This window comes from Leucopleurus acutus (genome assembly GCF_964270905.1).
Source record: "Leucopleurus acutus genome assembly, chromosome: 3".
NCBI lineage: Eukaryota > Metazoa > Chordata > Mammalia > Artiodactyla > Delphinidae > Leucopleurus > Leucopleurus acutus.
In genome coordinates, this window is record NC_139145.1 from 22,332,590 (window position 1) to 22,356,625 (window position 24,036).

Genomic DNA, 24,036 nt, shown 5'->3' on the forward strand with positions numbered 1-24,036 from the left:
GAAAAAGGAAGCTTGCCAGATGGTGGTTTACATTATCTACAGACTGTCTCGGCTCAAGGTTAACTTCCCTGGGAGAAAACCCATAAACCCAGAATCATCAAAAATAACCTGCACGTGCAGAGGGGAGACAGCTTTGCTTGTCAAATTTTACATTCTTTCTGATATCTGGGCCCTGGTGATTTATCTCCCATGGAATGGAATAAGGAGGGGAACAAGTAGGGATAGTCCATTCGAGCAGCGGCCGCATGCCTGGCATGTCCTTACCTGCTTTCAAGGCTGACTGCTTCCCACACATATGTTGCCTTTTTTAAGCCTCAAGCCCTCGATCCTTTGCTGAAATACAATAATTTCATTCCTATGGTTTTCAATACCAAAAACACAACCTCCAGGAGGGCTAAAGTCTAATTTGTACTCCAAACCAAGTAGCAGTGCAGTTCGCTACTACCGAGGCTGAATCCATAAAGACTTCAAGACCACGTCCAGAAGACAAGTTATTATATATAATACCCTAGAAGATCTGAAACATAATTATCATATACATAGCTGGTCCTTCAGAGCATTTTACCTATAACATGTTTCTTTGATGAAAGTTATTTAATGTACTAGAGATAACTGTGACTTACTGATCAAATATTTGAATACTTATACTTATCTGGGATTTCATTTCTGCTGAAAGAAAAACGAAGAACAGGACTCACTAAAAAAAAAAAAACTTTAGAAATGAAAGTAAAAATCTTATCACACACTATGACTTTTGGAAGCAGCATAGAGGGGCAGTCAACGGTAAAACACTGGTGAAATAGGTCAACACTCTAGGCCAAAAATCCATTATTATTATCATCAGTGACAGTACCACAACTGTGCCCTTCAGAATTAATAATCACTCCTAAGGATCTTCATTTGGCACCAGATGATGCGTTTAAGAGAAACGCTCTGGGAGGTTTTGAATCAGACTTGGTTTTTTGTTAGCCAAGTTACAGGAGAATTTTTAAGGTGGGGGGACGGGAAGAAGGAAACGGACCAGGAAAAGAATTGAAGCCATCATCTATAAACCAACAAAGCACTGATAGTTCCAAACATTATGTCAGACACTAAAATGACTGATATAGGCTCAAGTGGTTTATAAAACCTATAAAAAGACTACACCAGCAAAATCCCCATTTATCTGTAGAGTTCAGAAACTAAAACAAGGAATATTTTAGCTTAAAACCTTATCTCAAGAGAATCATATACACTTCACATGAATAAAAATACCTGAAACCAAACATTTTTAAAAGCTCCAATACCCAAAATATAAAGAAAAATATTAATTCAGAAGACTCAATCAATCCATGATAATCACAAAACGGCTGGGCAATCTCTATCTCCCTTCCACACTAACCATCCATCCTATGGAAGACCAAGGGAGATCAGACCTTCCAGACTTACCTTCCAGACCTTCCAGACACCTGGCTGCTGCAAAATTCTATGGAGACTCCTTGTGGAACAGCAGTTTCCCATCTCTTGTGTCTCTCCCTATCGTGATCATGATCATGCAGGAAGCAAGTCTGGCTGTGCTATTTCTTATCATTGTCTGTCACCCATCTGCAACATGGTATTGTACAGATAAGGAAAAAGTAGTTCCCTTTCCCCCAGAAGGTTGAGGCTCAGGTACAGGGGTAATTCTCCTGTGCACACAGTCATTATTTAGGCCGACTCAGTGACTTCAACAGGCTTAATCATGTGGTCAGGTTTGTTGCCAGCTGCGTAATGCTCCCACATCTGTAGATAGAGCCGCTCTAGGTCCATTGTGTATTGTTTGGTGTTGAACAGAGGGCTAGATGTTCTCTGCTTCCAGACTTTGCCACGAAGTTTCTTCAGGTATTCTAGATCAGTTCCCAGTTTCACAGCTATGTCTTCATATTCTTGTCTATTTTTAGCAATAAGCTCAAGACAGCCTAAACAAGTGAGCTGGGAAGCTGCAACTCGGGAAGCAAGAGTCTCTCCTGGCATAGTCACCATGGGTGTCCCTGACCAAAGGACATCCATCCCTGTGGTGTGTCCATTACAGAGTGGAGTGTCCAAGTAGACATCAGCCAGCTGGCCTCTCCAAACATGTTCCTCCTTAGGAGCAACAGGTGAAAAAATGATACGGTTCTGGGGAAGGCCCATATTTTGTGCGTACTGTTGAATATTAGGTTCTCCTACTGCTGGAAAACGCAACAGCCACAGTACACTATTGGGAACACGCTTCAGAATATTTGCCCACATCTGCAAAGTAGATGGGTCAATTTTATATAACTGATTAAAGTTACAGTACACAATGGCATCTTCTGGTAACCCGTACTGAGAACGTGTGGTTACAATAATGGTACGGGGAACCTCCTCTCCAGTGGCAGCCTTAATGTTGATCTGGGTAGTTGCCAGTCCATTGCTAAGACTGAATCCATTAACTGTTATCTGAATTTGTCCTCTGTTAATCATTTCAATAACTGCCTCTGCAATAGTATTCATAGGAATGACAGGCATATTAAGAGCTGTATTACTGCTGTCTGCGTTGTCTCCTCCATCAGGACATTTCATCTTGACAATTTGCACATCTGGGAGACTATCAAGAAATGCTTTGAGGTCGATGCCATTCAGCACAATCCGATTGTCATAAATGTGCCCATTGGACTTAAAATCAATGACTGCTTTCTTCTTCAGGTGAGGGAACATATTAGCATGATCACCAATAAAGAAAGTATGGGGCATATAAGCCAGTTTCTCAGAATACTGCTCAGCAACTTCAGCAGGTGAAGTTTCCTGATCAGTGATGATATAATCCATGAAAAGCACGCCACTGGTCCCAGGGTAGCCCAGCCACATTGCCTGAACAGGAGCTGGCCTGAGAGCAAAGAGTTCATTTCGAGCACCCCTGGTATAACCATTCATATTTACAAGGATGTGTATACCATCTTGATGGATGCGATCAGCTGCTTTCCCATTGCATGGAATCTGAGAAAGATCAATGAAATGATGGGCTTCTGCCATCACCTTCGCTTGGAAGTTTGTGCCATCATCTGGGCTCAGGGCATAACAGAATACCTCAAATTTATCAGGATTGTGCATGCCTGGAATAGACTGCATAAGATGAGAAGTAGGATGATTCCCAAAGTCAGAACTCACGTATCCTACACGCAGTCGACCATCACTGAGCTTCAAGTCTTTTGGATGTTCGTACGGTGGTTTGTGAAGGACACTGATCTCATCCAAGCAGAGGTTCCCATGGCTCTCAGCAACAGCCTTCCTGAAGCCATGAGAAAGAGGATAGAGCATACTATGATGAGGCTGCACAGAAGGCAACCTATTCTTCTCCAGCTGGTCAGCCACAATGCTGACCAACTTCTTCATTCGCTCATCATAGTCTGTCCAATCACAGACAATCTGCAGGCAATGAGCCAAATCACAATAAGCGTCAGGAAAATCAGGTTCAAGCTTCAGAGCAGTGCGATAAGAAGCAATTGCTTCTGGAATATTCCCTGAATACTTGTGAATGGAAGCCAGATTGCTGTGGGCATCCGCAAGTGCAGGGTTAATCTGAATGGCACGAGTATAACACTGCAAGCCTCCCTGAACATCCTACATCTCCTTTAGAGTGTTTCCCATGTTACAGTAGGCATCAGCAAAAGTAGGACTGATTCGAACAGCCTCCTTATAATGCATCAGAGCTTCCTGCAGTTTTCCCTGCTGCTGCAATACACTTGCTAAATTTGAATGGGCAACAGCAAACTCTGGGAAGACTTCTAATGCTTTACAATACAAGCGAACTGCCTCTTCAATGTTCCCCTGGTCTCCTTTGATATTGGCTAGGTTATTCAGAGAGTCTGCATGGATGGGACACAGCCGCAGAGCTGTATTATAACAGTCTTCTGCTTCGGCAACACTGCCCTTCTCTTCCAGAGCATTGGCTAGGTTGCAGTAAGCATCAGGGAAATGTGGTTGCAATTCAATAGCTCGCCTGTAGGTGTTTTTTGCCAGATCTATCAGGCCTTGCTCATAGTATACACAAGCCAGGTTGGCATGTACCACTGCATGATTTGGGCTCAAGCTTAGGGCACAAAGGTAAGCTGCCACAGCTCTGTCAAAAATCTGTGCCTCTTTCAAGACATTTCCTAAATTGATATAAGCATCCAGAAAATTGGGGTCAAGGGTGACAGCCTTTTCAAAGTGATGAATTGCAAGCCAAATCTCCCCTTGTGCATTGAAAACACAGCCAAGATTACTCCAAGCTACTGCAAAGTTCAGTTGCGTCTCCATTGCTTTCAAATAACATGCCTTGGCTCCTTCCAAGCGACCCAGGGCTTTGAGCAGGTTCCCCAGGTCACTGCGAACACAGTACAAATCAGGATTGCACTGAAGAGCAGAGACGTAAGCTTGTACTGCCCCTTCCATGTTGCCTGCTGCTACCAAAGCGGCTGCCAGGTTAATATAAACATCGATGAAATCTGGCTTGAGATGCAATGCATGCCGGTAATGCTCAATTGCTTCCTGCAACTGCCCTCTTTCCTTGTACACATTCCCCAAATTCGAATAGGCTTCTGCCAGAAGAGGGTTCTGTTTAATTGCCAGAGTACTAAAGTGGGCAGATCTGTCCAGCCTTCGACACTGGAAGTGTAGAGATGAAAGTAATAAAAGTACTCCAGTATTGTCTGGCTCTTGTCTCCACAGCTGCATGCAGTGTCTCTCAGCTGCCTCAAAATCTCCTGCCTGATATTCTCGATGTGCCAACTCAGCTAACCCTTGGAAGGAAAGCATACGTTTCGTTGGTTCTGTGCTGTCGGCCACGTTGCCCACAGAAGACGCCATCTGGAGGGTCTGCAGAGAGTGAGAAAAGGGGCTAATTGAGTCCCGCTGCCGCCACTACTGGCAAGAATGTTTCTAGAGGTAGCAAATACGAGGGCAGCAGCCATACCACTGCTTTGGCAGGCTTAAGCGGCGGCGACAGTTACAGGCACCGAAACTTAGGAACTCTGGCTGGTCATCTAACTCTCACGCTCTTGAAATCTTCATTCTTAACCCTGCCCTCTTCCACCATTTTTCTCCTAATCAGGGAATAAAAATTACCTATACACTTGCTTTAGAAGAAATCAAAAGTCAGTAGTCCAAACACTTTTCAAAATTTTGTTTTCTGCCCAGTTGGAAAGGAAATACATGATTGACTTTACTTCATCATTCATATAGTCAATGTGGAAAACATTAGGGCCGTGAATTTCGATACAGTAAGATCAGAAAATTTTAAATTGGCCTTCCCAAACCACTAATAAGTAACCGATGTTGTATATAATGCTAAAATCTTAGAGACTGAGTTTGATATTTTAAAAGTTCTGAAAGGATTAGCTAATTTCTCCTCATCATATTTCTCATGCCTCAAACCTGAGTATTACTTTTTTAAAAATAAATTTATTTATTTATTTATTTTTATTTTGGCTGCGTTGGGTCTTCAATGCTGCGTGCAGACTTTCTCCAGTTGCGGCGAGCAGGGGCTACTCTTTGTTGCGGTGCCCGGGCTTCTCATCACAGAAGCTTCTATGGTTGTTCCACAACTCTATGGGTTCCTTTTTAGGTCCTATGAAGAACCCTAGAAATTAATTCATGTAATTATAGGTTTTTGCAAAATTGTCAAAAGTGAGATATTTTAACTTCCATCAGGTAAGACCAGCGTCTCTTTCTTTGCCAATTTTCCTTCTATCATATTCCGCTATGTTGGATCATATTGGAATGGCCACAGGCTTTTTTGAAATCTAGCTAAGGAGATTTTCTTTTCTTCTGTGGTACGCGGACCTCTCACTGTTGTGGCCTCTCCCGTTGTGGAGCACAGGCTCTGGACGCACAGGCTCAGCGGCCATGGCTCACGGGCCTAGCCGCTCCGCGGCATGTGGGATCTTCCCGGACCGGGGCACGAACCCGTGTCCCCTGCATCGGCAGGTGGACTCTCAACCACTGCGCCACCAGGGGAGCCCTAAGGAGATGTTTTAAGTGAGGTTATTATGTGATTTTCAGATATCACCATATGTAATTGACTATATACTATCCCATTACAGGAATAACTTCCAGTACTCATAATGACTACTCTACTGACTTAACTAGCACAAGACACAGAAGCTTAAGGACAAAAACCACCTTACAATATAGCCATGTCTTGCACTTCACAGCTCTCAAAGCATGTGCGTTTGAAGAAGAAAAAAAGAACTGAAAAGTACAAAACCAGAAGCTATTCTATGGAAAATTATTTCAATCATCAGGCATGTGAAAGATAAGTCAAAGATTCAGTTCTCATCAATGCTTAGTCAAAACGGAAATTTTCTTCTGTCAAGAATATACTCCAGGGGCTTCCCTGATGGCGCCGTGGTTAAGAAGCCACCTGCCAATGCAGGGGACAAGGGTTCGAGCCCTGGTCTGGGAAGATCCCACATTCCACGGAGCAACTAAGCCGGTGTGCCACAACTACGGAGCCTGCGCTCTAGAGCCCGTGAGCCACGACTACTGAGCCTGCGAGCCACAACTACTGAAGCCTGCGTGCCTAGCACCTGTGCACCGCAACAAAGAGTAGCCCCCACTCCCTGCAAGTAGAGAAAGCCTGTGCACAGCAACGAAGACCCAACACAGCCAAAAATAAATAAATAAATAAATAAATAAATAAATAAATAAAAGAATATACTCCATCAACAATGTGTGTAATGGAATGGTGTGAATGAGTATTTTATCAGAATTCCTGTAATGCACAAACCTATAGCAGTACTGAAATCAGTAATGCATTTATAATAGTAAATACTTATGAGGAAGTAATCCATAGAGGTTTGCTCAAAGTTAACAATGAAAATTAATGTGACATTATCAATAATAAATTGTGAAGCTGAAATAAACTTTTCTAAACTATTAATAACTAGAAGCAAATTCTAATCAACCATGTTACAAGAAATCTATGTCTATAAACTACAAATTTTATTTCTTAAAATTTGATTTCGAAAATACATAAACTGTCGTATGAGGAGGCAGTTAAAGAATATATAGCTGAAAGAGTGGGGGAAAAGTTTTATAGAGACACATCTGGCAGTAGTTCATTTTTAAATGTCATTTTTCTAGATTTTGTGACACCTATAGTATTGATATTTGAAAGCATTTAAAAAATTGTAATTTGAAGATTTGCTACTTCCAGGTAGAATAAAATATTTTGAAGCAAAACAACGTTTCCACTGAGAAAAAGAACAAAAAGCCAAATAAAATAGCCAGCATTCAATCAAAAAGTTCCAGACAAACCAAGAGATAGAATCATATGGCTAAAATTCTAAGAAAAGGACAGATTATACAAAAATATTTATATAAGATATTGTGTATCTTTATCAGGAAAAGTCTTTATCAAGAAAAGACTTTAAAATCATCAGAATTAATATATTTTATTTATTTGTATATATTTATATAAAGAACTTAAAGATAAAGCCCTAGTTAAGGCAGTGACAACAGTAGCAGTGGGACTGAAAAGAAATGGTTATATTCAAGCACATTTTGTCAGGAAAAGTCCAAGATCAAATGTCTGACTGCACACATGGGATGGATAGACGGAGTGGGAAAAATCAAAAGTTAACTATAGAGGTTCTAGTGAAGATGGGGTTGCCGTCACCCAACCCAAGGGGCTGCGATCATCCCCAAGGTCTAGGAGACTCAAAGGGAAGGTCATGGTCAGAGGCAAAGTTAATTGGTGGGAAAATAAGACTCCCAGTCTCTCCATCTCCTTATACCTCCTTATACCTCCTTATACTTTTATTTTAACATCTTTATTGGAGTATAATTGCTTTACAACGGTGTGTTAGTTTCTGCTTTATAACAAAGTAAATCAGTTATACATATGTCCCCATATCTCTTCCCTCTTGCATCTCCCTCCTTCCCACCCTCCCTATCCCACCCCTCTAGGTGGTCACAAAGCACCGAGCGGATCTCCCTGTGCTATGCAGCTGCTTCCCACTAGCTATCTATTCCTTATACCAGTTTTGTTTTTCTGCTCATATACGTAGCAGCATTTCATTCAAGGGGAACGTCATTGATTTGACTGGTCAAATTAAACAACATAATTCAAGGCACATTTACAGTGGTTAGTTCCTCCACAATTTAGAAAGTCACATTCACAAGTTCCCTCTTCCTACGCCGTGGAACACATTGGCCATTCCTCCAAAGTTTCCACTCCACAGAGTGGACCAGAGATGACGTGAGCCCAGAACTGAGAGCTTGGCATGAGATGGTGTCAGCCCCACGCAGAGCTCTGGCATAAGTTATAACCCAACCCAGCTCTACAGAGAGCTCTGCATGGAATCCTGGGAGTAAACTCAGCCATAATAATGGGATTCTGTTTTTCATTTGCTTTTCTTCCTTGCTTAACTTTCCCTGGCCACTCTGACAAACAAACTTTCAGGCATTCCTGGGCCACTCACTAACTTTATTCCATTTAATCTCATCCAGATTCCCAAGAAAATTACTAACTATAAGGAGGGAAATTTGGAACATGGTGACTTTTAGATGCCTGAAATATACAGGTCATTGAATCCAGTTAAGTAGCAAATTATCTGGATCTCAAATACGCCAGTAGAATAGCAGACTAAGCTCAATTTAATGTACTCTTACTGGAGACACATGTAAATTCTGGGTCAATTTTGAAAAAGTTAAAAGCACATAGCTGAGATTAAAAGAAAGAAAGGAACACCTGCATGTTTCAGAAAGTAACAGAGAAATTAAATCCAGAGAAAGAAGAGCGGACTGATGTCTGTGGGTTCCATTCCTTAGTATAGGCCTTATGTAAATAGGGGCTGGAGCTAGAAATCTAACATTACCTTGAGGCCAGGAATTTAGACTCAGGATGGAACAATATTGAGAAGTTGGTACAGATATCCTACAGAAATTTCATGAGGAACTGCTTAGTCCATTAAGAGGGCCAAGGGCGGTGGTGAGGAAGATTGATATCTCTTGAAAACCTTCAGGTACAGAAGACATCAACACTTCTGAAAAGTAGGCCTCTCCTTCCCAGCCTTGTGATGGCCAGGTTGTCACTAACCTGTAAGGCCCTGTATGAATCAGAAACTGCAAGGAGAGTAATTCAAAGAAAAACAGATGCAGGATGGGTGTGGCAATAAATCCTAGGACCCTATCAGAAACAAAATTAAAACCACTCTAAAGGGAAATTTTAACAAACCAGAGCAGATATATCCTAATCAGAATAGAATAATAATTCTGAGGCAGTTATTTTAGTTATTTAAGTAATATTCAATGCATTTCCACGGCCAGGCCCTTTTGAAGAATTCTAAAACATATACAAACAATTCGTTTACATCTTATATATCCCACCATCCAGAGCAAAATTCACTTAAGTACTGTACTGGTGGAAATTCGGCAGCACTATGAAGACAATAAAAAGGTGTTTACCATCAAAAAATGTCAAGGTAAGGAAGATAATGTCTAATTTTTAATTATCCTGTGGTTTATTGAAATCTTTTGGAAACCCAAAATAGAGAAACCTAGGAGGCAATGAAGACTTAAATATTTAGAGATTTATCAACTCATCTATAAAAGCTTTATTAATCTCTTCTTTTAATACCATTTCTGAGAGGTATAAATGTGTCCAGAGATAGGGTTGAAGAAGCCTGAGAGAATTTCAATTGTTTACTATTCTTGGTCAGCTATTAAGACCTTTCAGGAGCATCTTGATTTTCCTGGCATCATCCAACAAAAAGCAGGATATTTTACAGAAAGTCCTGGTCCACTTTTTGGCTTGCTTTTGTGTTTATGTTTTTGGTTTTCTCACACTGGGCGGTACATTAGTCTACCTATTGCATACTCCCTCATTCATGCATGCATTCATTCAAACAATATTTACTGAGTTGAGATATTTAATTAACACTCAATAAATGATGTTTAGATGAATGAATGCGCTTTTTATCAAAGTAAGTGTAAGTACTGAGAAAAATTACAGAATGTTTGATCCCAGCCCCACAAAAGTGTATAATTGTGTTGAGGATACAACATATGCTGGTGAAATAACTAATATATCATATTGGACAGTCTCTAAGTTCAAAAATGAGTTTTTATAAATAATCAGAGCCTAAGGAGGACAAAGAAGGGACAGTTCATTATGGGTTGAATCTATCAATAAATGTACATTTCAGATGAGATTTGAGATTGACCTTAAAGAAAGAAGAGGACTTAGATATATGAACAGAGAACAAAAAAGGCATGGTGATAGCATGTGCATAGATAGTGTGGCCAATATTTATGTTCTTCATTAAAGATAGTCAGAGATAACCCAAATGTAACTGTTCCCATGGGTCCATTCTCAGTATCCAAACAAAATGGCAAATCCTATCTTAGTAAAACTAATGAAAAACACAGTCTTTAACAAAGACATTGTGAAGGAAAGGGGGAGAGGAAGGCTTGCATCCCACACCACACAACAAAACTTATTTATTTGTTTCATTTTCTCCCTCTGAAAATTTCCTCTCCCTCTCTCTGTACGTCTCTCTTCTCCCACATCTGGCCACACTCTACCAGCCACCTTTCCAGATCTTTCCAGAACTCTCCATCCTAGTTTCATTATGCCGTAAGTTGAACATCTCACAGGTCTCCAGGATGCATCCTCATCACTTATTCCACAAAGACAAACAAAGGACACTTCTCAGGATCACGTTTCTTGGAAGGAAGAAGTCACGAGGCGTGATTATAAATAATATAAGGTGGAGAGCAGTGACTTAAAATACCATTTTTCCTCTTAGAATGTGAATACAGGGAACTTTGGGAAACTAGAAAATCTAGAAAGGATTCATTGATAATTATTTATTTTCAATGAATAAAATAAAATGTAATAATACGGCAAAACTCTGACAGATTAACTTTTTCAAAAGTTGCTTTCACACACCTTCATTATTGGGATGTTTGATAAACACATCTTTCTTCTTTCTTTGCAGATACTGGCACCAAACTTTCAAACAATAAGAACCTTCCCATAAGTCCCTTGCCAGGCAAGATTAAGGTATAACAATCCAAACAGATTTTTGAAGAAGATAACTGGTTGAAAGCACAGGAAAAGAGCTGGGTTTCTCTTTTTCAACAGTCACATAATGAGTAATGTGGGAATTGGTTTACAAAGTCTCTCTCCATGAGGGGCTAAGGTTAAGATTAGAACTTCTGAGGCCAGAAGAGCAAAATAACTACAACAACACACATATTTTCAAGAGCTGCCCTTTGGATGTGAGGGATTGATTTTTCCCACTCTTTTTTCAGCAGCCCACCTGGTGTCTTTAGTAAATGACATAAGAGAATACAGTGTGGCCAAGAAGGCTTAGATTTCCTTAGCCCCAAGTCAGATATTCTCAAGTGACTGTCCACTCAAATTAAAAAGAGAGATTTACAAGAGGAAACTGGATACAACTGAGTGTACTTTTATTTCAACCCTTCACCTGAATGTTTTGTTTTGATTTCAGTTCTCCACTGAAGTTGCCTACATTAACATATTTTTAAGAACATTTCCTTACGTTGAAGTATTCATTCAGTCTATTCATTTACTACAATTGAGAAAAGCCAAATGACTTAGGCAAATTCATTTCTATATTGCCACAGCAGTGTACTGTGAACTAAATGACACCTGGCAGTTCTTTACTCATATACTAACTCAATTAGAAGGCAGAACAAGGATACCTACCCATTCAGGGAAGGAAAGGACACTTAGCCTCTGTAGCTGTCTTAGGTCTCTTATCATCACAGTAACAAATTGAAGACTAAAAACCATACGATCATCTCAATAGATGCAGAAAAAGCTTTTGAAAAAATTCAATATCCATTCATGGTAAAAACTCTCCAGAAAGTGGGCGTAGAGGGAACATACCTCAACATAATAAAGGCCATATATGACAAGCCCATAGCTAACATACTCAATGGTGAAAAGCTGAAAGCATTTCCCGTAAGATCAGGAACAAGACAAGGATGCCCACTCTCACCACTTTTATTGAACAGAGTTTTGGAAGTCCTAGCCACAGCAATCAGACAAGAAAAAATAAATAAATAAAAGGACTCCAAAATGGAAAGGAAAAAGTAAAACTGTCACTGTTTGCAGATGGCATGATACATAGAAAATCTGAAAGACACTATCAAAAAACTATTCGAGCTCAAACATGAACTTGGTAAATTTGCAGGATACAAAAGATTTCTATATATAAATTTTGTATTTCTATACACTCACAGTGAACTAATAGAAAGAGAAATTAAGGAAACAATCCCATTTACAATCGCATAAAAAAGAATAAAATACATAAGAATAAACCCGCCTAAGGAGGTAAAAAACCTGTACCCAGGAAACTATATGACACTCATAAAAGAAATGAAAGATGACACAAACAGCTGGAAAGATATACCATGGTCAAGGATTGGAAGAATTAATATTGTTAAAATGACCATCATACCCAAGGACATCTACGGATTCAATGCAGTCTGTATCAACATATCAAGGGCATTTTCCACAGACCTAGAACAAATAATTTTAAAGTTTGTATGGAAACACAAAAGATCCTGAATAGCTAAAACAGTCTTGAGAAAGAAGAACACAACTGGAGGAATCATGCTCCCTGGCTTCAGACTGTGCTACAAACCTACAGTAATCAAAACAGTATGGTACTGGCACAAAAACATCCATCACTGGAACAGAATAGAGAGCCCAGAAAGAAACCCATGCACTTATGGTCAAAGAATCTATGACAAAGGAGGCAAGAATATGCAATGGAGAAAAGTCTGGGCTTCCTTAGGGATGGTTTCATCAATTAATTTGTTTTCTTAAATGGACCATACTTTTCCATGTCTTTGTATACCTTGTGAGTTTTTTGGTTGAACATTTGGCTTTCAAATATTATAATGTGGTGTCTATGGAAATCAGATTCTCCCACTTTCCCAGGGTTTTCTGGGCTTTGGATTGTTGAAGGCTGTAGCAGTCTGTTTGTTTAGGGACCTTTCCAAACTAGTTTTGCAATGAGTGTACTCCTTATCGTATGTAGGCACTGAAGTCTCTGTTCCTTTAGTTCATGTTTACCTAATGTTTTGACAGAGATGTCCTTGAATTCCTGCACCTAAGACAAACAAAAACAAATATACACAAGCACATCCACATGCACACTCAAAACCACACACCTCTCCCCATTGTGCAGATTGCTGGATCACTCCTTCAACATTTAGCTGACCTGCACTGAGTTCAGGGCTCAGCCCATGGTAAAAGCTTAGAGACTCCTCTGGTGTTTTCAGAATACGCATCTTATCTTGAGTATGCATGTGGCTTTCTTAATTTCTCTGGACACATGTGTACTTTTTGTATGTTCTAAGTTCCAAAGAATCTCCCCCAACTTTTGCTCCTGCATCTTATGTGGTCTATTGTATTTCAATGCACAGTCTTCTGCCCCAGCCATCTGTGCTTTGTCAGTTCACCTTGCACTTTTTTTGAGCAATGACCGCTGCTTTTCCAGACTGTGTTCCAGGTTAGCTAAGACAGAGATAAGCATCTTGTGTCAGTCCTTCAGGTAACTCCCAGACAGGTTAGAACAGATACACATAACAATCCGAGAGTATGGTCTCTTCTGCTCCCTCCTGAAGCAGGATTGAGGGTCCCATACTAGGAATGGTCTGCTGCTACTTTAAGACTATCACTGCGTTAAGACCCCACCACTTTAAGACCATCACTACACTAACAGTAGATGGGGCAAGGGCAAGTAAAAATGCCACAAAGCTTTCCTGCCATTTTCAAATTGCCTCTTCCCTGGTTCAGTATGTGTTTGGTTGCTGTAAATCTTTGCCTGATTTCAGGACTAAGAGAAACTCAAGGAACGCCACAACAAGAAACAGTATGATCAAACTCTCAGATGCCAAAAGACAGAGAAAGAATCTTTTCTCCCAAAGGAGAAAGAAAAAACAAATTTGTTACAAAGCAGGGATCCTCAAAAAGATTCATAGCTAATTTCCTATCTGAAACCACGGAAGCAAGAGGCCAGACATATTTAAAGTGCTGAAAGAAAAATACTGTCCACCAAGAATTCTATATTTGGCCAAACTGGTTTCGAAACTTAGGGAGAAATTAACACATTCCCAGATGAACAAAGGCTGAGGGCGTTTGTTTTACAACTTCCTAACACTGTCCTATGACAAATGCTAAACTGAACCTTCAGGTTGAAATGAAAGGACACTAGACAGCAACTCGAAGCTGTATAAAGAAATAGAAATCTCCAGTAAAGATAAATACATGGGCAGATACTAAAGCCAGTATTGTGCTACTGGCTTGTAACTCTACTTTTTATTTCTCACATGATTGAAAAAACAAATGCATAAAATAATCATAAATCCACGTTATTGGGCTCACAAAGTATAAAGGTGTAATTTGTGACAACAATAATGTAAGGAGGAGGAATGGAACTGTAGAGGAACAGAGTTTCTGTGTGCTATTGAAGTTGGTTCCAATTCAAATGATATTGGTTGAACTTTAGAAGGGTAAATGTAATCTTCTCGATAACCACAAAGAAAATATCAATAGACTATATGCAAAAAGAAATGAAAAAGGAATCAAGAGTTCACTACAACAAAATCGGCTAAGCACAGAAGAAGTCAGTAATGGAGTAAATGAGGGACAAAAAATGCATAAGACATACAGAAAACAACCAGGAAACAGACAGAATTAAGTTCTTCCTCATCAGTAATTTTTAAAAGAGTGGATTAAGCTCTCCAATAAAAAGATAAATATTGGCAGAATGGACTTTAAAAACATCCATAATCCAAGTATATGCTGTCTGCAAAAAACTCACTTGATTTCAAGAGACACAAGTTGGTTGAAAGTTAAAGCACAGAATAAAATATCCCATGCAAATAGTAACAAAAAGAAAGAAAGAGAGAGAGAGAAAAAGGAAGGAAGGAAGGAAGGAAGGAAGGAAGATAGATCTGGGATGGCTACATTAATATCACACAAAATAAGCTTTAAATCAAAAACTATCACAAGAGGAAAAGGAGGCCACTATATGTTGATAACAAGTTCAATCTATCAAGAAGATATAACAACTATAAACATATATGTACCAAACATCCCCCAAATAGTGAAGCAGACATTGACAGAATTGAAGGAAGAAATAGATAGTTCTAAAATAATAGTTGGAGATCAATACCTTGCTTTCAATAATGGATAACACATCTAGACAGAAGATCAGTAGAGAGGTAGGGGGACTGAATAACACATTTAACCAACTAAACCTAACAGCCATATATAGATTACTCCACTCAACAACAGCAGAATACACATTTTTCTCAAGTACACGTGGAACATTCTCCAGGAAAGACCATATGTTACGCCACAATACAAGTACCAATACATTGTTAAGAAACTGAAATCATACAAAGTATCTTCTTTAGCCACAGTGAAATGAAGGTAGAAATCAATAACAGAACCATTGGTAGCCATTTCCCATCATGCCTGCCACACATGATATAAAGCAATGAAGGGAAAAACATACTTGACCATTTAGAAAAGTGGGAAAGAGGACATACCATTGACACAGAGTGTGTGCTGTTTCCCGTTGTCAGGGATAGAAATAAATTAGCATCATTTATTCATTAGTGTGTTAATTTCTTGGTCAATCATTGCACAGCCAGTATTTCTGCCTGATGGGAAGATTTCCTATACTCAGTGTTGAGTGGAGACAACCTTGAAAGGGACATTTAAAAGGATTATATTGTGATGGGCTTAGCAGTACCCTTCCTCCTATGCCAGTATTTAGGCTGGGGTATTTCCATGCAGTGTGTACAATCATAGGCCCCAGGTCACCAGAATTTAGTTGGATTCATTTTGTTAATACATTCCCTCAGTACTTTGTCTTTTATTTCACTGTTGCATTTACTTCATTCTTTATTATCACTGCGAAACAACTTTGTTTCCTGTTCAGATGCCAAAAAGTGGATATCAATACCTCCTGAGTTTTACACATCACAGGTCTGTTTTACATATCAGAGACAGAGACAGCAACTATTTCCAATGACTTTGAGACATGCTTTGAACATGTGATTAACACGTGGAGTGTTGAAATGTGTGTCGAACTCATTATACTTGCTCTAAAAGGTTTCAAACTGCAAAGATTTAAAAATCTTTATCTTTGAATAGTTTTCCTGTGCTGTCCCTTTGTGTCAGACTGTTAATGTGCAGTCTGGCACCTTCAAATAATGTGGCTTTGTAACCAATTATTTACATGTTGTTTTATCCACAGAGAATCTTTTTTTTTTAATAAATTTATTTATTTTTGGCTGTGTTGGGTCTTTGTTGCTGCACATGGGCTTTCTCTAGTTCGGGCGAGTGGGGGCTACTCTATATTGTGGTGTGCGGGCTCCTCATTGCTGTGGCTTCTCTCGTTGCAGAGCACGGGCTCTAGGCGCTGGGTTTCAGTAGTTGTGGCACACGGGCTTCAGTACTTGTGGCTCATTGGCCCTAGAGCACAGGCTCAGTAGTTGTGGCGCACGGGCTTAGTTGCTCCGCGGCATGTGGGATCTTCCCAGACCAGGGCCTGAACCCATGTCCCCTGCACTGGCAGGAGGATTCCCAACCACTGTGCCACCAGGGAAGTCCCCACACAGAGAATCTTAAGGTCAAAACATACAACTCGATTAACTACACTTCCTCCTGTTCACATTTCCCTCATCTTTTCTTCATCTTCTGTCTGTTTCCTTGGCCCTGTTTATATTAAGTGCTTTTGCCATTATATTTGATTGTCTGTATTCCGGTGAGTTACCACAATGCTTTATGACATATGGTAGGATATAAATGCATTTAAGTAATATATATATATATATATATATATATATATGTAGTTTGCTTGAGTGCAGTGTTTTTTGTTTTCTGCACTGAATTCATTAGCATGGGTCGGTATAAAATGTAGCATAGGTCAATATGTAATTTGTAAACTAATAAGGTCTTAAAAGTGAGGAATTAAGTCTTTTAAGTTTAATTATTTATTGTAAAGAGCAGAATAGCATACATTAACAGGTGCCTAAGGAAAATTTGTATTCTTCTGGAACTCTCATGAACACTTTTTTTTTCTTCTAATGGTATGATAGTAGGCCATTTGATTATTTCTATTTTTATGGCTTTAACTTTAGAACAATGAAATATTCGTAACTTTTAAAAAGTATTTTTCTTTATTTGATGCGGGTGGGATACTGGAGAAATGAAAGGTCAAACACCTATTGAGGAATCCATACTTGTCTATATATTGTGTATTTTTATTTCAATAACTGATTTAAAATTCCTAAAAGGATGCTATAATAAGTTATTATGCCATTTTACAGACTGAATTAAGTGAATTTCAGGGAGGTATGAAACTTGCCTAAGGCTATCCAGCTGCCAAGCGGTAGGAGTGAGAATTAAATCCAGGTATACCTATCGCCAAAGTTTCTGCTCATCTCTTTACATCATCCACTTTTAATAGCCAATGCTTTCCTGCTTACAAATATGACTGAGGTTTCCAGACAGTCAACATTCCTTTGTAATCAGATAGAAAAATTACTGTTGATTCTCTAAAGACATATTCCTTTTCCATTAAGTGACTTTAGTTGTTCAAATGATACTTCCAGACAGTAGTAATCACACAGTTGGAGACTAAGAACAGAACTCAGGGATGTGTCTAGCAGTCAGTAAAGACCAACTGGGCTCACTGATGATATTTACGGTCATTTCCTCTAGACTAACATAATCTTATTAGTAAGACCCTAATAATTCACAATACTGCCCTTGCCTGATTGTTTGTTCTTCTCCCTCTATCACTCTCTCTTTCCCCATATTATTATTATTTTTGGCAATTTTTGGTGAATTAAATTCAGGGATTAGTATTCAGGAGTACTTGTCACAAAAGCAGAGAATCTTAGCTCACACCAAAGGAAGAAAATAGAGAAAAAGTATAAATTATATGAATACACATACATACACACATGTGCCAACTATATGCTGCACTTCTCCAAAATCTGTTCAGTATCTGCACATTTACTGTATATTAGCAGTAAGACCAGAAATGAGCGTAATGCTCTGTTTACAAGGCACAGAAAACAGACCCAAATATGGAAATTACTAGCAATGAGAATGGGGAAGAAAGACTACAACAAGGAATGTAGATGATATTTTTGTTTCCTAGCTATGATGCCAAATATTGAACTTTCAACTGGAGACAAGGAGGCCATAAAAAGTTGTATTAGTTTCCTAGAGCTGCCATGACAAAGTACCAGAGACTGAGGAGGTTAAACAACAGAAATTTACTCACTCACAGGTCTAGAGGCTAGAAATCTGACATAAGGTGTCAGCAGGATTGATTTCTTTTCAAGTATCTCTTCTTGGTTTGTAGATGCCATGTTTTCCTTTTGTCTTCACATGGTCTTCTCTCTGTGCATGTCTGTGTCCTAATATTTTCTTTTTATAAGGACACCAGTCATATTGGATTAGAGCCCACCCATTTGACCTCATTTGACCTCAGTTACCTATTTACGGGCCTTATCTCCAAATACAGTCATATTACGAGGTATTGGGGGTTAAGACTTCCACATATTAACTTGAGCAGGACACAATTCAGCTGATAATAGAAGATAAGAGTAATTTAAGCAAGTAACTACTGTTTACAGTGAGTTGCTTAAGGATATGAATTTACTCAAGAAAAACAAGAAGAAATTACATAACACTGTACATTATACAAAGATATTAAATTAATCATCATAACATCCTGTGAGATGGGCATTAAATTAGACTAAGCAAGATGAAGCAACTTATCCAGAATTGTATAGTTGGTACTCTCCAGAATTTAAACCAGGTATTTTCCCACTTCCATTCTACATTATATATTCCTTTCATTATTTGAAATGAATTTTGAGTCTTCATTTTGCTTAATTTCTGAAGTTATATGGGGATAGAATGGAGTTGGATATTTTCAGTGACATTCACACATGGGGAAGGAAATTGAGTCCAGAAGCTTCAGCAATGTTTCCATGGAGAACACTAACAACAGAACCAGAAACACCATTATCCTTTTGGTTCAGTGATCTTTCCTGAAGCACTACAAGAATCAATTTTAAGAAGCCCAGTGTTTTCCAAACTTTCACCAATGGGCTCTGTAGGGTCCTCTAACAGTATCTAAGAGACTAACTAGTTTCACATCCCAAGCCACTTAAGACAAGGAGTTCTGATTGTTCTCTGTGAGGAAATCAAGTGACAATCATAGCTGGTGATTTAGGATAGTTTCTTCAGGGCCCAGGGAAAACCTAATACACAGTAATAATCATTGTTAACTGCATCTTTGACAAGGATTAATCAGGTATCAAAGAGGTCTATAAATTGGGAGAAATTATGATCAAAGAGAAACATAGACCACAGATATTTAATTAATGCTCAATTTTTTATGAGTTTAACTTTGGTTAACCTAATTTTCCTTCTTCTAGACAATTTCCAATTCATCTCCACAAACAGACCAGAATAATCACCTTCCAATACAAGATTTATTGTGTTGCTTTAATTTAAAGCATACAGTGACTTCTACATTCACTCCACCAAGTTTTGCCAGGAGAGAAAAGGAGACGTTATATTTTGTCTTGAATTAGATATGCCACCATACTTGACTTAGCTCATCCTACTGGAAGCACTTTGAGGGCAGATTCTACAGTCTTGTCTTACATCCTCTACGGAATCAAGCCAAGGAAATCACACACAGTTACAGCTGGAAAAACATTTGTTCTGGGTTAATACTTTTAGCCTTTACCACCAAGACTATCACCAAGACCTATCTTTACAGTCTCGAAACAGGAGACCTTCTTGCCTTCCCTTTTCATATTGACTAGGAAGGTAAAGGGAAGAACTGAGAAGTACCCAAAGTCAGCTAGCAGCCAGCACAGATAAATCATCGGTGGAGATAGTGTTTCTTTCAAAAGATATAAACATAAGAGGAAGTTCTAGTGTTTGAAACAACTGTGCATAATAAAATTCCATGAAAACCTAGAAATCCAGATGCAGATCAGTAACATATTGGTTAAATAAGCTGTTATGTTCATGCAATGGGCAAGTGTACATACATTAAGAAGAACGAGATACTCTTTTCTATGAGATTCTCTTTTCACTGAACTCATCAGTGCTGCAAACACAATGTTACATAATACTTTTTCTTTAACATTATATCAGGCATCCTCATCTTGTCCTGCATTTATTGCCAGTGTTACTAAAGTCTATCACCTACCTCTTTTTCTTTTAGACATATAATTTCTTCTTATTTTGGAAGCATTCATCAATCCCTATTTTACTCTTTCTTTTAAATTACAAATGAATATTGAATTCTATAAAATATCTTTTGGGGGATATTTCAAGTGATTGTATACTTTTGCTCTCCTTTGACCTTGTTATATGGTAAATTATATTTTGTTATTTCACATTATGCTATTTATTATATATTGTATTATGTTTACTAATGACACTTATTATATTATAATTACATTATTTTTAAGGTAGCATTTTGTTTTAGGTAGACAAAACAACCAGTGGAATAGGAAGCATCTTAAAATTAGATGCAAGAGCATAAGGGAATTGAGATTAAAATAAAATTCACGTTTTGGATCAGCAGCAAAAATTATTCAACAAAAGTGGGAAAATATGGCTATTACAGAATTACTAAATTCTAGATACAGCAACTAGTTAAAAGTTAAAAAATAATGAAAGTGTAAAAGTATCAGAAACCTGGGAGACTTGAAATAAATTATTCATGAGGAATACCTTTCTAAGATACAAAGAAAAAAGCATACATTTAATTATATAAGAATTAAAATTTTCCTCATGGCAAAATGCACTACAAAGGTCAGAAAACAAGCAAAAGAAATTGGGAAATATATTTAGAAATGGATATGCCTTCTTTACAACTTTTGAGAGAAGCACATGTTTCTTTTTCCTTTAACCTGTTATGTGGGTATTAATCTATAATGTAAGTGCATGGTTCCTTTCCTTTCATCTGTAATGTGAGTGTCAACATGGGGCACTGCTTCCAAGCACAGACATTGGATGTTCCTGTACTGGTCCCGTCACTGACCATCCACAAAAACTTACAAATGTTGCTTTACTTTCCTGGGGGTTAGAGTCTTAACTAAGAAATGGAAGCAAAATAGAACTTTCCCCCAGGGATGATAGAAGGTTTAAAGGAGTAAATATGTAAGTGACTTGGCACAGTGCCTAGTACAAGAGAGATCAATATAAGTACTTCCCAATTTGTTAAAGAGACACATGAAAGAAATAAAATGTGGTGATTTCAATCTATTGATATATATTCTTGACATTAAACTACATTGGATGACCTAACTTGCTCGTGCTTTTTCTTACTCTAGTGAACTTGGGTAGCTAATAGCATAGTTTAAAATTTTTCCTTTTATATTTACAAGTAAATTTGACCTGTAAATTTCTTTTTCCTTACAGTCCTAATCTATTTGCAGTATTAGGATTATCTAGACTTCATAAGATGAATAAAGGAGCATTCTTCCTTTGCTACTCCCTAGAAGTTTTTCTTTGTTAATATTGATGTTATCTGTTTAACAGAAGTTTGATAGAATTCACCTCCCAAATGATCTGGCCGGGTCTGGTATTTTCTTGGTGAAAGATTGTAAACTATTGACTTAATTCCTTTACTGGTGTAAGAACTCCAGCTACAAATTTCCTCTTGTGTCAGTTTTGGTAAACTTCAGGAGCTAGGAAATTGTCCACTTTACAGAAATGTTCAAATTTACTGGCATTTCATATATTCTCTGTTTGTACTCTCTGCTATAACATTGTCCTGATTCTTTCTGTATATTGTTTACTTACGTTTTTGTTTTGCTTAATCAAAGTTTGTTTTTTTAAATCTTTTCAAAGAATATTCTTTTGACTTACTAAATCACCTCAATTTTATACTTTTTTCTGTTTTATTAAGTTCTGCTCATATCTTTACTGTCTATTTTTCTATGTTCTCAGGGTTTATTGTTTTACTCTTCTGATGTCAATTAAAATACTTGGTTATTAATTTTAATAAATCTTTTGACTTATAAACAGTTGAACTTTTTGAAGGTTCCAGCTTAGTTGTACGTATCTAAGGGTCAGCTCCTCCTCATAGTTGCTGGACTAAGGCTTAGTTCACCCTATAGCAATGTATATATTGACATTTTTTCCCCTCGACTTTTTGTGTTTTGCTACTTCTCACTTCTCTTTTCAGAGAAGCCCTTTGAAATACCCTTAACTTATTTTACAGCCAGTAAGTCTTTAAAATACTGTGTATTTTTTAAGATAAATCAACTTATATAATTAGGCAGGAAATCTGATCTGCCATATTTTTAAAAACAGCATAATTTCACTCTTCTCCACGATTAATCTGCTGTATTACACGACCTTCAAGTTTTTAGCTTTAACAATGACATGTACTCTAAAAATGTTTGAAAGATCCTACCCAGTCTTTTAAAACATCCTTGCTCCTTGTTTCAGTTCTAGTTTTATGTATATTTTCTGCCTGGCACCTGATTATTCCAACATCTGATGGATGGCCTTGGGAATCTAATTCTGCTATTGATTGTTTTTGCTGATTCTCTCCACTTGTAGCTGATTTCTTCATTATTGTGTAAATTTAGATCATGAGCTCACGTTTAGCTAAACTTTATCTGTGGGAACGCTATAGGCCTGTGTTGAAGGTCTACCTCTCCAGAAAGGGTTTAGTTTTGTGTTTGGAATACCACCGATTTGGGAGCATTGTAAGTTAATTTCTTAGCTTCTGTTTGCAAGACCGCAAATAAATTTGCAACCCAAACACTGTGAACACAGATCTGCGGTTCAGAATTCTCAAGATTTCCTACCTGTTTCCTACCCAGAGCAGAGGCCAAGAGAATTTGCTCTTAGTCTCCCTTTGCCAGCAGATATTTTTTTCTCCTGGCACACCCTTTCATTAAAGGTGAAGCCAGGGATAGATAGCTTTAGTTCTAACTTCCCATCTAGTAGGGATGGAGTCTTACCTCCTGCCTCCCATGTGGTCATGGCCATTTAAAAACAAGTCTCAATACCAGGTGTGTCATTCAACTACGGCCTGTATTCCAAATCCAGACAGTTGCCTATTTTTTATGGCCTATGAGCTATGAATAATTTTCATGTTTTAACTGGTAACATTTTAAATGGTTACCTAAGTACCTAAATAATATCCTCAATTTTGCCTCTTTGGTCTACAAAGCCTAAAATATTTGCCATTTGGCTCCATAAAAACAGGATTTCCAGCTTCTGTTCTAAGCTATCAAGATCTTCAATCCACTCTTAATAGAGCTATAACTCTCACACATGGACCACCCTTCCTTCATGGGTCCTGCACATTTCGACTGCACACTTCCAAAATCAACCACGCACTTAAAAATAAGTTGTGTACATTTAACCTAGCATACCTAACCCTTTTCTTTTAGGAGAGTTTTTCAAGTAATCTTGCCCACCGTATTCTTCAGAACTTCATTAATAATGGCAAAAAACTGGGCTTACCTGGTGGCGCAGTGGTTGAGAGTCCGCCTGCCGATGCAGGGGTCACGGGTTCGTGCCCCGGTCCGGGAAGATCCCACATGCCGTGGAGCGGCTGGGCCCGTGAGCCATGGCCGCTGAGCCTGTGCGTCCGGAGCCTGTGCTCTGCAACGGGAGACGCCACAACAGTGAGAGGCCTACGTACCAAAAAAACAAACAAACAAAAAAAGGCAAAAAATTAAAACAACTTAACATTCAACAAAAATGGGAAATGCTCATAACAATTATAGAAGCACATACAGAAGAAAACTATAAACTGTTATTGAAAGAGTGAGACATGACTTTTTATTCTTGGAGAACTATGTTTATTTAGGTCCCTTTTGTTTAAATAAGTATATTTCTGTGTATGTATGTATACAGTCATGTATTTATATACACATACATTATTTGTATGATATATTTATATAAACATATGAAATACATACCTATACACATACCTTTGATTTATA

General features: G+C 38.3%; 1 pseudogene across 1 annotated transcript; it reads right to left on the reverse strand.

Annotated features, from left to right (window-relative positions):
- Positions 1 to 1,686: 1,686 nt before the first annotated feature.
- On the reverse strand, positions 1,687 to 4,917 carry LOC309960278 (UDP-N-acetylglucosamine--peptide N-acetylglucosaminyltransferase 110 kDa subunit-like; annotated as a pseudogene). The gene has a single exon. The product of its transcript is annotated as a UDP-N-acetylglucosamine--peptide N-acetylglucosaminyltransferase 110 kDa subunit-like (transcript).
- Positions 4,918 to 24,036: the final 19,119 nt, after the last annotated feature.